This window comes from Oryctolagus cuniculus, chromosome 1, assembly GCF_051225735.1.
Source record: "Oryctolagus cuniculus isolate XC-2025 breed Fujian yellow rabbit chromosome 1, ASM5122573v1, whole genome shotgun sequence".
Classification (NCBI taxonomy): Eukaryota; Metazoa; Chordata; class Mammalia; order Lagomorpha; family Leporidae; genus Oryctolagus; species Oryctolagus cuniculus.
The window spans coordinates 139,282,296-139,294,587 of NC_142867.1; the positions used below are offsets into that span (position 1 = coordinate 139,282,296).

General features: G+C 47.9%; 1 pseudogene across 1 annotated transcript; it reads left to right on the plus strand.

Annotated features, from left to right (window-relative positions):
- Positions 1-7,657: 7,657 nt before the first annotated feature.
- On the plus strand, positions 7,658-8,671 carry LOC100352374 (inorganic pyrophosphatase 2, mitochondrial pseudogene; annotated as a pseudogene). Its single transcript, XR_016222922.1, has one exon. The product of XR_016222922.1 is annotated as an inorganic pyrophosphatase 2, mitochondrial pseudogene (transcript).
- The last annotated feature ends 3,621 nt before the right edge of the window (positions 8,672-12,292 follow it).

The window sequence follows — 12,292 nt, forward strand, 5'->3', positions numbered from 1 at the left end:
CTCATTTTTTTTTTTTATTTGACAGATAGAGTTAGACAGTGAGAGAGAGAGACAGAGAGAAAGGTCTTCCTTCTGTTGGTTCACCCCCCAAATGGCCGCTATGGCCAGCGCTGTGCCAATCTGAAGCCAGGAGCCAGGTGCTTCCTCCTGGTCTCCCATGTGGGTGCAGGTGCCCAAGGACTTGGGCCATCCTCTACTGCCTTCCTGGGCCTCAGCAGAGAGCTGGACTGGAAGAGGAACAGCTGGGACTAGAACCAGCACCCATATGGGATGCCGGCGCCGCAGGCAGAGGATTAGCCAAGTGAGCCACGGCGCCAGCCCCAGTGCACTCCTTTTGATAGAGGACAGGCAAGGACACCTAGGGCTAAGGAGGACAGACAAGAGGCTGGATCCTGCATTATGCTACAGGGTTCAGTCTCATAGGATTTAGCACCACAGTGCTTAACACTCTATAGTAGAAGACTCTTCTGAAACAATGTTATGTTGGTCATTGTGGTTTAGATTCAGCTTCATTTTCCCTGTGGGTCATTCGCCATACCCTAGGGCCCCGCACAGACTTAAACAAGCTAGATCTGTTTGGGGACCACTGAACCAAAATAAAAATATGAATGGCTGGTCATGGGGCTGAGTTGTCTGACACAGAGCATGTATAACCCCGGGCACACAGGCGAAGGACTGCCCAAAGGTAACTTGTCTGGGTCAGGCATGAGTAGGTTACCACTGATAAGAGAACAATTGAATTAAAAAGGTTGGAGGATGGAGAGGTGGAGAGCTGAAGAAAGGTATCAGCTACTGGCTGAAAATGACTGGTTCACCTTCCTGATCCTGTGCTAAAGCTTTAACTGGGACCTCATCACAACCCCAGCGCCCCAGCACATCCTGGTAACAACCTCCGCCGAGCCAGAAGCATAAGCATTCCTCCTCCGGGCAGCCCTCCAGCCCTAAAGCTTCCACTGCTGAGTTACCCACCTGTTCTCCATAGCCAGTGTGTATGTCTATGCTGTTCACTGGGGAACGACAGATGCAGCCCTGCCCCAACTTTGCATTATACAAATGCCCTTAGCTCTAGGTGCAATGGACAGTTTTTCCAGCTGCTCTCTGTCTTGCTGCTGGACGTTGGAGGAGTTTGTCTCAGGGCCTGGTCCTTTATACAGACCTGGCATCTCTAGCAGCTCAATAAATTCTATTCCAGAGACCTCTCAGTCTCAAGAGCTGCAGTTTAACACAGCTAATCCTTCAGCCCCCAGAAAAATCACACACTGGGTGCCCTGCGTTCTTGGCCCTTGGTGCTCAGGTCCAGGGTCTGTGGCTGGCCAAAGACCCCTTCCCCGGCACTATCTGCCTGCCGCAGAGGGGCGCATGCTGCTCCCCAACCCCTTCAACAAAAACCATTTCACTTCAGTGCCTCAAAAAAAAGCAGTGAGGTTTTCAGAATGGAAGAGTAAGGACTTCTGGGGCCGGCGCTATGGCGCAGTAGGTTAATCCTCTGCCTACAGCGTCTGCATCCCATATGGGCGCCGGTTCTAGTCCCAGCTGCTCCTCTTCCAGCTTCCAGTTCCAGCTCTCTGCTATGGCCTGGGAAAGCAGTGGAAGATGGCCCAAGTCCTTGGGCCCCTGTACCCACGTGGGAGACCCGGAAGAAGCTCCTGGGTCCTGGCTTCGGGTCGGCACAGCTCCAGCCATTGCAGCCATCTGGGGAGTGAACCAGCAGGCAGAAGACCTTTCTCTCTGTCTCTCCCTCTCACTGTCTGTAACTCTACCTCTCAAATAAATAAATAAAATCTTTTAAAAAAAACAGTAAGGACTTCCTCCAGTAAACAATTTTGACTGGCAAAAAATACATTTAACAAATGTGAATTTCTAGAAATTGTCCTAAGGACACACAGCAAAGAGAAAACATTTATTCCAGAAAAACTATGACATCCAAGTAAGAACACAAGAGCCTATGTCATTTGAGCCACAACTCACCCCATCCCCTCTGCCAGGCTCAGCAAGACAGAAGCTGCACTCTGGGTGGACACAGCCAAGAACACTGGCCTCCTGTCCCCCAGCATCCAGTCTTCAGCTCTGGCTCCCCCTGACAAGGAATGGGCCACTGGTCGGTGTCTTCCCCACCCTACCTCCATGTTGTAGAAGCTACGCTTCCTGCAAGTTCATCCCAGAGGAACCGGGCTCCCATCCCAAGTCCCCACTTACAGGAGGGGTGCTGCCCCAGTTACAGCTCAGCAGCTGAACCCATAACTGCTGCTTCCCGGATCCCTTGTGGGGCACAGAAGACCCAGGCTGCCATCCTCACCACACAAGCAAAGAGAATTCTTCCTCTCCCCTGAAGGCTCAAGTCTGCCAGAATAAACTAACAATGGGTGAACAGGAGGAAAGACAGACACATTTACTAACATCCACGTGTGCACAGGAGCTACACCAAATATGAAACTCAGAGAAGGGCCAGATGGTTGAGGCTTAAACACCCTCTACACTGGGGAAGAGGGCAGAGGGGATGCAGGCAATGTCAGCAGAGCAGTTGGTGATATTTAGGGGAGATCAGTGATCCTGAAGAACAGAGACAGCCTAGGACAAAGGCTCTGGGGAGGTGATGAGAGTTTATGGGACATTGGAAGGACAGGGGTAGATCTGTGCTTTGGACAAATTGCCTGGCCACACAGATACAACCCTCCGGGTGGTGGTGTCCCCGAAAGAACAGACGGTTGATTTCATGGAAGCAGGTGGAAGCTTTTCAGCCTTCATTTTCTATCACTTAATAGTCCCTGGTGAATGGGATTTTAGGGGAAGGAATCCAACACAGTTTCATTTCTTTGGAAGATCTTCCTTGATTCAGATAAGGGACCTGGGTGCACCTGACAAGACCTGGACTCAGGCAGCTTCCAAGGCTTCCAGTTGTCTTCAATTCAAAGTGCTCAGGATGTCAAAGTGTCACACACTGGGGTCTGGTTTTCTGAGCCCCAACAACAGGTGGGGTTTTCAGTCGGGGAGGAGGGAGGGAAGCAGACCCTTGCTCCCACTCTCAGCTCTTGTACAGGGTACAACTGCTTTCTTCCCAGGGGAGAGGCAGGTGGTAAAACAGAGGGCTCCCCGGTCTCCCCAAGGGGCTGACTCTACCTGGGAAAGAGCGTAAGGAAGTCCACGCCTCAGTTTGTTAAAAGCAGTGGAGATCCTGAAGGTAAGCGACCATACCTGGTGGGAGCTCTGTGATAGGAGCAGCTGCAAGCAGACAGCAGCCGGAAGAGGACCAGAGCGAATCAGAACAAGAGGCTGGCCGGCGCCGCGGCTCACCAGGCTAATCCTCCACCTTGCGGCGCTGGCACACCAGGTTCTAGTCCCGGTCGGGGCGCCGGATTCTGTCCCACTTGCCCCTCTTCCAGGCCAGCTCTCTGCTGTGGCCTGGGAGTGCAGTGGAGGATGGCCCAAGTCCTTGGGCACTGCACCCGCATGGGAGACCAGGAGAAGCACCTGGCTCCTGCCTTTGGATCAGCGCGGTGCGCCGGCCGCGGTGGCCATTGGAGGGTGAACCAACGGTAAAGGAAGACCCTTCTCTCTGTCTCTCTCTCTCACTGTCCACTCTGCCTGTTTAAAAAAAAAAAAAAGAAAGAAAGAAAAGAAAGAAAGAAAGAAAGAAAGAAAGAAAGAAAGAAAGAAAGAAAGAAAGAAAGAAAGAAAGAAAGAAAGAAAGAAAGAAAGAAAGAAAGAAAAAGAGGCTGCTAATGGGCGGCCTCAAAGACCGGCAACACTTGTCCCTCCTAAAGAGGGCGGGATTCTACCGGATCAGACTGTGGGGCAATTCGCACTGCAGGGCTGTGAAAACTGGGAAAAGCAGTTGGCAATTCAAGGAGGCTAACATCAGGATGAGCCAGACAGAAGCTCACCAGGGAGATCAGACCGCAGTCATGCTGTTGGGCAGGGAGACTGTGCCCGCAGAGGCCAACATCATAGACTGCTCAACATCAGGAAATAAGCTCCACTGAACGAGTCTAGCCAAGACAGCGAACAGGTACACAGCAAATGACAACAAGCCCCGAGGCGGGAGGCGTCACTAATCCAGACGCTACAAGCACAGCTCGCCCAGACTATCTAACATGTTGAGGTTTGGGGAAGGGCATTTGGCACAGTGGTTAAGATGCTGCTTGGGATGCCTGCATCCCATACTGGAATTCCGGGGTTCAAATCCCAACTCTTCTGATTCCAGCTTCCTGCTAATGCAAACCCTGGGAGACAGCAGATGATGGCTCAAGTGTTGTCAAGTGGTTGGGAAAGAGCCCTGGATTGAATTGCAGGTTCCTAGTTTCAGCCTGACCCATGTCTGACTGTTGCGGGCATTTGCAGAATGAACCAGTGCATGGGAAAGTGTTCTCTCTCTCTCTCTCTCTCTCCATCAAGTAAATAAATAAATAAATAAATAAAATTTTTAATGAAATGTTCAGGTTTCAACAATGAAAAATGAGACACGCATACAATCAGGGAAATATCATTTGTACTGGGAAAAAAATAGCCAGTAGGAAGTATCTTATTAGGGCTCCAGGTGGTAGACTTAGCAGAATGGGGAGCTATTATAAATATGTTCACGGAAGTAAAGAAAAAGAGGTTTTAAAAAATAAACCATGGGGCCAGCACTGTGGCATAGCAGGTAAAGCTGCCCTCTGCAGTGCTGGCATCCCATGTGGGCGCCGGTTCGAGTCTCGGCTTTCCAATCTAGCTCTCTGCTATGGCTTAGGAAAGCAGTGGAAGATGGCCCAAGTCCTTGGGTCCCTGCACCCACATGAAAGACCCAGAAGAAGCTCCTGGCTCCTGGCTTCGGATTGGCACAGCTCCAGCCATTGCGGTCAACTGGGGAGTGAACCAGCGGATGAAAGACCAGTTTCTCTCTCTCTCTCTCTTTCTCTCTCTCTGTCTCTCCTTCTTTATCTCTGTAACTCTTTCAAATAAACAAATAAATCTTTTTAAAAAATAAATAAACCAAAAAGATCCTCCAAAGTGGACAATGTTCATTGAAGAAAATATTTAATAATGTTAAGATGGTAATACTCCCAAATTAATCTAGATTCTAGACAGCCCTATCAACATACCAGCTCTTGTTTTCACAAATATTGACAAGCTTATTCTAAAATTTGTATGAAAATGCAAAGCAACCATAATACCTAAGACAATCTTTAAAAAGAACCATGTTAAAACTTAACTATGAGGCACCAATAGTCAAAATTATAGTAATTGTATAGAGATACACAGATCAGTTAAATACTATTGACACTCCCAAAATAAATCTTTATGTGATATTCCACAAGGGTGTTAAGTTGATTCTGGATGGAACAGATTTTTTTTTTTTTTTTTTGGACAGGCAGAGTGGACAGTGAGAGAGAGAGACAGAGAGAAAGGTCTTCCTTTTCCATTGGTTCACCCCCCCAATGGCCGCTACAGGCAGAGCTATGCCTATCCGAAGCCAAGAGCCAGGTGCTTCTCCTGGTCTCCCATGCAGGTGCAGGGCCCAAGGACCTGAGCCATCCTCCACTGCACTCCTGGGCCACAGCAGAGAGCTGGGTTGGAAAAGGAGCAACTGGGAGAGTGCAAGCGCCCTGACCGGGACTAGAACGTGGTGTGCCGGCACCGCAGGTGGAGGATTAGCCTATTGAGCCATGGTGCTGGCCTGGATGGAATAGTTATTTCAACAACCATTGTGGATCTGGGTTATCTTCACATAAAACCTGAGGTTGGAACTCCACCTCATACCATACACAAAAATTAACTAAAAATGGATCCCACACACAAATGGAAGAGTTAGAACTCCTAGACAAAACCATGCAAGTAATTCTTCATGGCCTTGGATTAAGCAGTATTCTTTTAACACAGGCAACAAAAGAAAACATGGATACATGCAGCTTCATTAAAATTAAAACTTTTTTTTTTTTTTTTGACAGGCAGAGTGGACAGTGAGAGAGAGAGAGAGAGAGAGAAAGGTCTTCCTTTTGCCGTTGGTTCACCCTCCAATGGCCGCCGCGGCCGGCGCGCTGCGGCCGGCGCACCGCGCTGATCCGATGGCAGGAGCCAGGAGCCAGGTGCTTTTCCTGGTCTCCCATGGGGTGCAGGGCCCAAGCACCTGGGCCATCTAAAATTAAAACTTTTGTGCTACAAATGATACCATCAAGAAAACGGAAAGACAGGGGTAGGTGCTTGGTCTAGTAGTTGGTACTCCTGCATCCCACACTGGAATGATTAGGTCTAATTTTTAGCTCTGCTCCTGATTCCAGCTTCCTGCAAATGCACACCCTGGGAGTTAGGGCTCGAACAGCTGGGTGCTCAGGAAGATTAAGTTACAGCTCCTAGCTTCAGGTCAGCCCAGCCCTGGCTGTTTTGCAGGAACTTAAGATGTGAACAAGTGGATGGGAGATTTCTCTCTCTCTCTTTTTGCCTTGTAAATAAATAAATAAATTTTTACAATTCAATACTAAAGAATAAGTGACTCAATAAAAAAGTGGGTGAAGGGTCTGAATAAGTATTTCTCCAAAGACATATACATGACAAGCACAGGAAAAGATTCTGATTATAATTTGCCAAAAACAAAATGCAATTCAAAAATCACAAAGAGATAGCACTTCACACCCACTGGGACGACTATGATCAAAATCACAGACAATAAAGAGAGTTGGCCATGATGTGGAAACAGGAACCACCCCGAACTGCTGGTGGAACTCTGACAGTGGTGAAGCCACCTTGGAAAAACAGTCAGCTCCTCAAAACAACAAACACAAACTTACCCTATGACCCAGCAATTTCACTATTTCACTCCTTGTCATATATCCGAGAAAAAAGGAAAATACATCAACATAAAAACTTGGATAGGAATGCTCATAGCCAGTGTGCAGATAGCAATGAGTGTGTAAATAAAATGTGGTCTATCCATCCAATGGAACATTATTTGGTGATGAAGAGTAATGAAATAATTCGTACATGCAGGAAAACATCATACCGTGTGAAGGAAGCCAGTCACAAAGAGCAGATACTATACAATTTTAGATTTATGTGAAGTATCCAGAAAGTGCATGTCTACAGAGACAGGAGATAGCCTGACATCTACGCCAGGGTCTTGGGTGGGGAGGAAGAGATGCACTGTATGGAGTGGGATGAGTGGGAAGTGACTAATAATGAACACAGGATTTCTTTTTGTGACTTAAAAATGTGCTAATATTGATTCTGCTGATGGTTGTGTGGATACACTTAAAACAACTGAATTGCCTGTTTTAAGTGGCAAGTTGTGTCATATGTGAATTATGTGTTTAAAAATTGTTAAAAGCTGAGTTGCACTTGGTGCTTGTTTGTGGCATTGTAGGCTAAAACACCACCTGGGACAGCAGCTTGCTATATGGTCACCAGTTCAAGTCCCGGCTGTTCCACTTCTGACCCAGCTCCCTGCTAATGTGCCTGGGAAAGCAGTGTAAGATGGCCCAAGAGGTTGGGCTGCTGCATCCAAGTGGGAGATCTGGCTGAAGCTCCTGGCTCCTGGCTTCGGCCTGGGCCAGTCCTGGCTGTTGTGACTACCGGAGGAACGAACCAGTGCATGGAAGATCTCTCCCTCTCTGTTTCTCCTTCTTTCTCTGTAACTCTATCTTTCAAATAAATAAATAATTTTTTTAAAAGGTGAACTTAACCCACTCAGAGGACTACTGCCTCTTCTTCAAGAATGTAGCTGGCCACTACATTTTTCCCTTTCATGATATTCCTCTGAAAGTGGAGTCTAAAGAGGAAAATGGCATTCCTACAAAGAAAGCATGAAATGATGAATATGAGAATTTGTTTAACATGGTTGTAGAAGTACCTCGGTGGACAAATGCTAAAATGGAGATTGCCACCAAGGAGCCATTGAATCCCGTTAAACAAGATGTAAAGCATGGCAAGCTGCGCTATGTGGCAAATATCTTCCCTCACAAGGGTTATATATGGAATTATGGTGCTCTCCCTCAGACTCAGATGAGAGCACAAACTGCTGTGGAGATAATGATCCTATTGATGTTTGTGAAATAGGCTCAAAGGTTCTTACTCGTGGAGAGGTTGTTCATGTGAAGATTCTTGGAATTTTGGCTCTGATTGATGAGGGTGAAATGGATTGGAAATTAATTGCTATCAATGCTAATGATCCTGAAGCCTCAAAGTTTGATGATATTGATGATGTTAAGAAGTTCAAACCTGGATACCTGGAAGCTACTCTTACCTGGTTTAAGTTTTATAAAGTACCAGATGGAAAACCAGAAAGCCAGTTTGCTTTTAATGGACAATTCAGAAACAAGGCTTTTGCTCTTGAAGTTATTAAATCTACTCATGATCACTGGAAGGCATTGCTCATGAAGAAATGTGATGGAGGGGCAATAAATTGCACAAACGTGCAGCTGTGTGATAGCCCTTTCCTTTGCACTCAAGAGGAAGCAAGATCATTCATTGAATCGAAATTGTCATCTTCAGAGAACAATGAAAATGATGAAGAAGAGCAAATATGGCACTTCCTTGGCAAGTGATTGATTCCTCTGCCATCAAGATTTCCATCTCTGGGGACTCCAAGACTCCTTTTCCCTAAGTGCTATAAGTATTTGCTGACTTCCTGTTGAATCTTTTTTCCCCAAACTTTTTAAGATATGCAATATGTAAATAAACATTGAAATTTTTGAAAAAAAAAGGTGAACTTAAAATATTAAAAAAAGAAAAAGAATTAAATATCTTAGTATGAGAAAAGCCATTTGATTTTCACTAAGATAAAAGTAGCTGACCTATCTTCCAATTTAATCAATATATGTTTAAAAGAGCAGCCTATTAGGCAAACAAGGACTTACCCACTGAAACAGGCAAAAGAAGGAGCATTCGCGAGCACAGGTTTCTCCATTTGTTTTCAACCTTTGCACCTCCAGTGGCTAGGTCCTGCCTGGCAGATAAAAGAGACCCAGCGGTCACTCGTCGACTTGAGTCTCACTAACAGGTCTGAGGCACACGGGGACATCTGACTTGCTCAGGCCTCACACCCAGTAGAGGCAGAGTGGTGCCATACGTATCCCATGCTTTCTTTTTAAATGCGTCTATATGAGAGAGAGAGATCTTCTTCTCTATGTGCTGGTTCACTCCCCACATGGCTGTGACAGCCAGGGCTGGTCCAAGCCAAAACCAGGAGCCTGGAACTCCATCCTGGTCTCCCACATACGTGGTAGGGCCCCAAGGACGTGGGCCCTCCCCTGCTGCCTCCGCAGACCCATTAGCAAGGGGCTAGACTGGAAGCAGAGTAGCCAGGACTCCTCCAATACCCGCTGCGTCATAATGCCCGCCCCACTCCTTGCCTTCTGCCCTGTGGCCAGGGCATGCACCCCTGGGTTTTAACACATTCAGTCATAGTTCACATGTGACCCATGGTCCACTGTGACTTTTCTGTCTCTTCCCCCCCCTTTTTTTTTTTTTGGCTCAAAACTTCACTGCCAAAAGTAAAAGAAAAGAAGGAAGTCTGTCCCCTTGTAGGGGAAAAGTCCCATTTCCCATTCCCCTGGCTGCACCCTCCTGCATTCCTCCTGGCAGGTGGATGGATGTGGCCAGGCTATGGGAATCGCTGAGAGAGGTGGCTGTCAAAGTCAGGCTGGTCTGTGTAAGACGAGCTATGGCTGGGTGATGGCACGCTGGCAAAGGGGCATCCATGAGCCTAAACTGTGGGTCTCTGTTCAAAGCTACACCTGATGCAGCCCTAACCACACAAAGTGCCAATAAAATGCCATCATCTCCGTAGCTGGGCTGAGTGTTCTTTTCCTTGCAGCCAACAGCAGCCTAACAGATACATTGTGCATGATGTGTAACTTTTTTTGATGTGAAAGAGATGAATAATGTGGACTGCACTCTGTACAAGTACAATGTACATTGCAGTGCAAAAACGTGTGGCATTGGATTCTAGGTAAATCTGTTGAAAGAGAGACTCCCAAAGCTCCACTATCTAGCAAAAAGAGCCTTCCCTAGATCTCTCCCCAGAAAAAGGGAAGAGAAAGAACAACAATTTTCAAGTCACCAATAGTAACCCAACAAGAAAAAGAGAAGCACGCAACGAGAGGCCTTTCAAAGAATGCTGGCTCACCGGAAAAGGAGAAGTCGGAGAGGATCTCAGTGAGGTCACCGCCCATTCTCCCAATCCACAGAAACCTTATCTGTGACTCACAGGAACCTGACAATTCACACTCAGTTAAAAAACTGTTTCACTTATTTATTTGAAACACAGCAAGAGACAGAGAGGTCTTCCATCTGCTGCTTTACTCCCCAGATGCCCACAAATGCTGGGGTGGGCCAAATAGAAGCTGGGGGCCCCCGAATTCTATCCAGGTTGCCCACATGGGTGGCAAGGAACCAAGTCCTTGAGCCGTCAGCTGCTGCGTCCAGGATGCACACCAGCAGGATGCTGGATCAGCAGCAGAGCAGTGGGACAGGGTGCAGGCACTCTGATCCGGGACTGGGGCGGCAGGGCAGGGTGCAGGCACTCTGATCCGGGACTGGGGCGGCGGGGCAGGGTGCAGGCACTCTGATCCCGGATTGAGGAGGCAGGGCAGGGTGCAGGCACTCTGATCCGGGACTGGGGCGGCGGGGCAGGGTGCAGGCACTCTGATCCCGGATTGAGGAGGCAGGGCAGGGTGCAGGCACTCTGATCCGGGACTGGGGCGGCAGGGCAGGGTGCAGGCACTCTGATCCGGGACTGGGGCGGCGGGGCAGGGTGCAGGCACTCTGATCCGGGACTGGGGCGGCGGGGCAGGGTGCAGGCACTCTGATCCCGGATTGAGGAGGCAGGGCAGGGTGCAGGCACTCTGATCCGGGACTGGGGCGGCAGGGCAGGGTGCAGGCACTCTGATCCCGGATTGAGGAGGCAGGGCAGGGTGCAGGCACTCTGATCCGGGATTGAGACACACCAAGCAGCCTCTTCACCACTGTGCCACATGATGCATGCCCCCCCTCCCCAAATCTTGAGAGAAGAAAAAGGAGTCGCTGCTTAACCTTCCTTTTCCCCATTTGTTATATTTAAAAATTGTTAAGACTTATTCATTTGCAAGGCAGAGTGACAAGCGAGAGGAAGAGACAAAGAGATCTTTAAAGACTAATTAATTGCCGCGGCTCACTAGGCTAATCCTCTGCCTTGCGGCGCCGGCACACCGGGTTCTAGTCCCGGTCGGGGCGCCGGATTCTGTCCCGGTTGCCACTCTTCCAGGCCAGCTCTCTGCTGTGGCCTGGGAGTGCAGTGGAGGATGGCCCAGGTGCTTGGGCCCTGCACCCCATGGGAGACCAGGAAAAGCACCTGGCTCCTGGCTCCTGCCATCGGATCAGCGTGGTGCGCCGGCCGCAGCACGCCGGCCGCGGCGGCCATTGGAGGGTGAACCAATGGCAAAGGAAGACCTTTCTCTCTGTCTCTCTCTCTCTCACTTTCCACTCTGCCTGTCAAAAAATAAAAAAAAATAAAAAAAATAATAAAGACTAATTAATTAACCATAAATTGATAATAAATCTCTTAAAAAGAGAGAGAAAATAACTCAAGAGAGAAACATAGAGAAAACCAGAGCTAAGGGAATAACTTGGGGACCGATACACCTACATACAGAAAAATCAGAGAGAAGGAACAAAGCAGACATGCTGCACCTTTAATTACTGATTTAAAAATCAAAGAAAACCACCATGAACAAGGAAGGAAAATAGTGAGGAGAAACCAGAGAAAACATAATAGAGTAACAAGCAAAAGAGCAGTGAATTTACTTGAACAGCCTAAGCAATGGAAAAGCACTCAAAGTAATACAAGAAAACTCTCCTGGAAAGAGAAATGGAAATCTCCTGGTTAAAAAAACACACTGTATTTAGAATAGAAGCTACAGGTTGTTCTTTTTTTTTTTTAAAAAAAAAGATTTTTATTTATTTACTTGAGAGGTAGAGTTCCTGACAGAGAGAGGGAGAGACAGAGAGAAAGGTCTTTCATCCACTGGTTCACTCCCCAAATGGTCACAACTCCCCAACTGCTAGAGGTGGGCTGATCTGAAGCCAAGAGCCAGGAGCCAGGAGCTTCTTCCAGGTCTCCCACATGGGTGCAGGGTCCCAAGAACTTGGGCCATCTTCTACTGCTTTCCCAGGCCATAGCAGAGAGCTGGATGGGAAGTGGAGCAGCCAGGACTCAAACTGGTACCTATATAGGATGTTGGCACCACAGGCAGAGGCTTAGCCCATTATACTACAGCATCAGGCCCTACAGGTGTTTCTTAATTCCAATTTTAGTATATGTGCTGTTGAAGTGAGCACTAAGGTG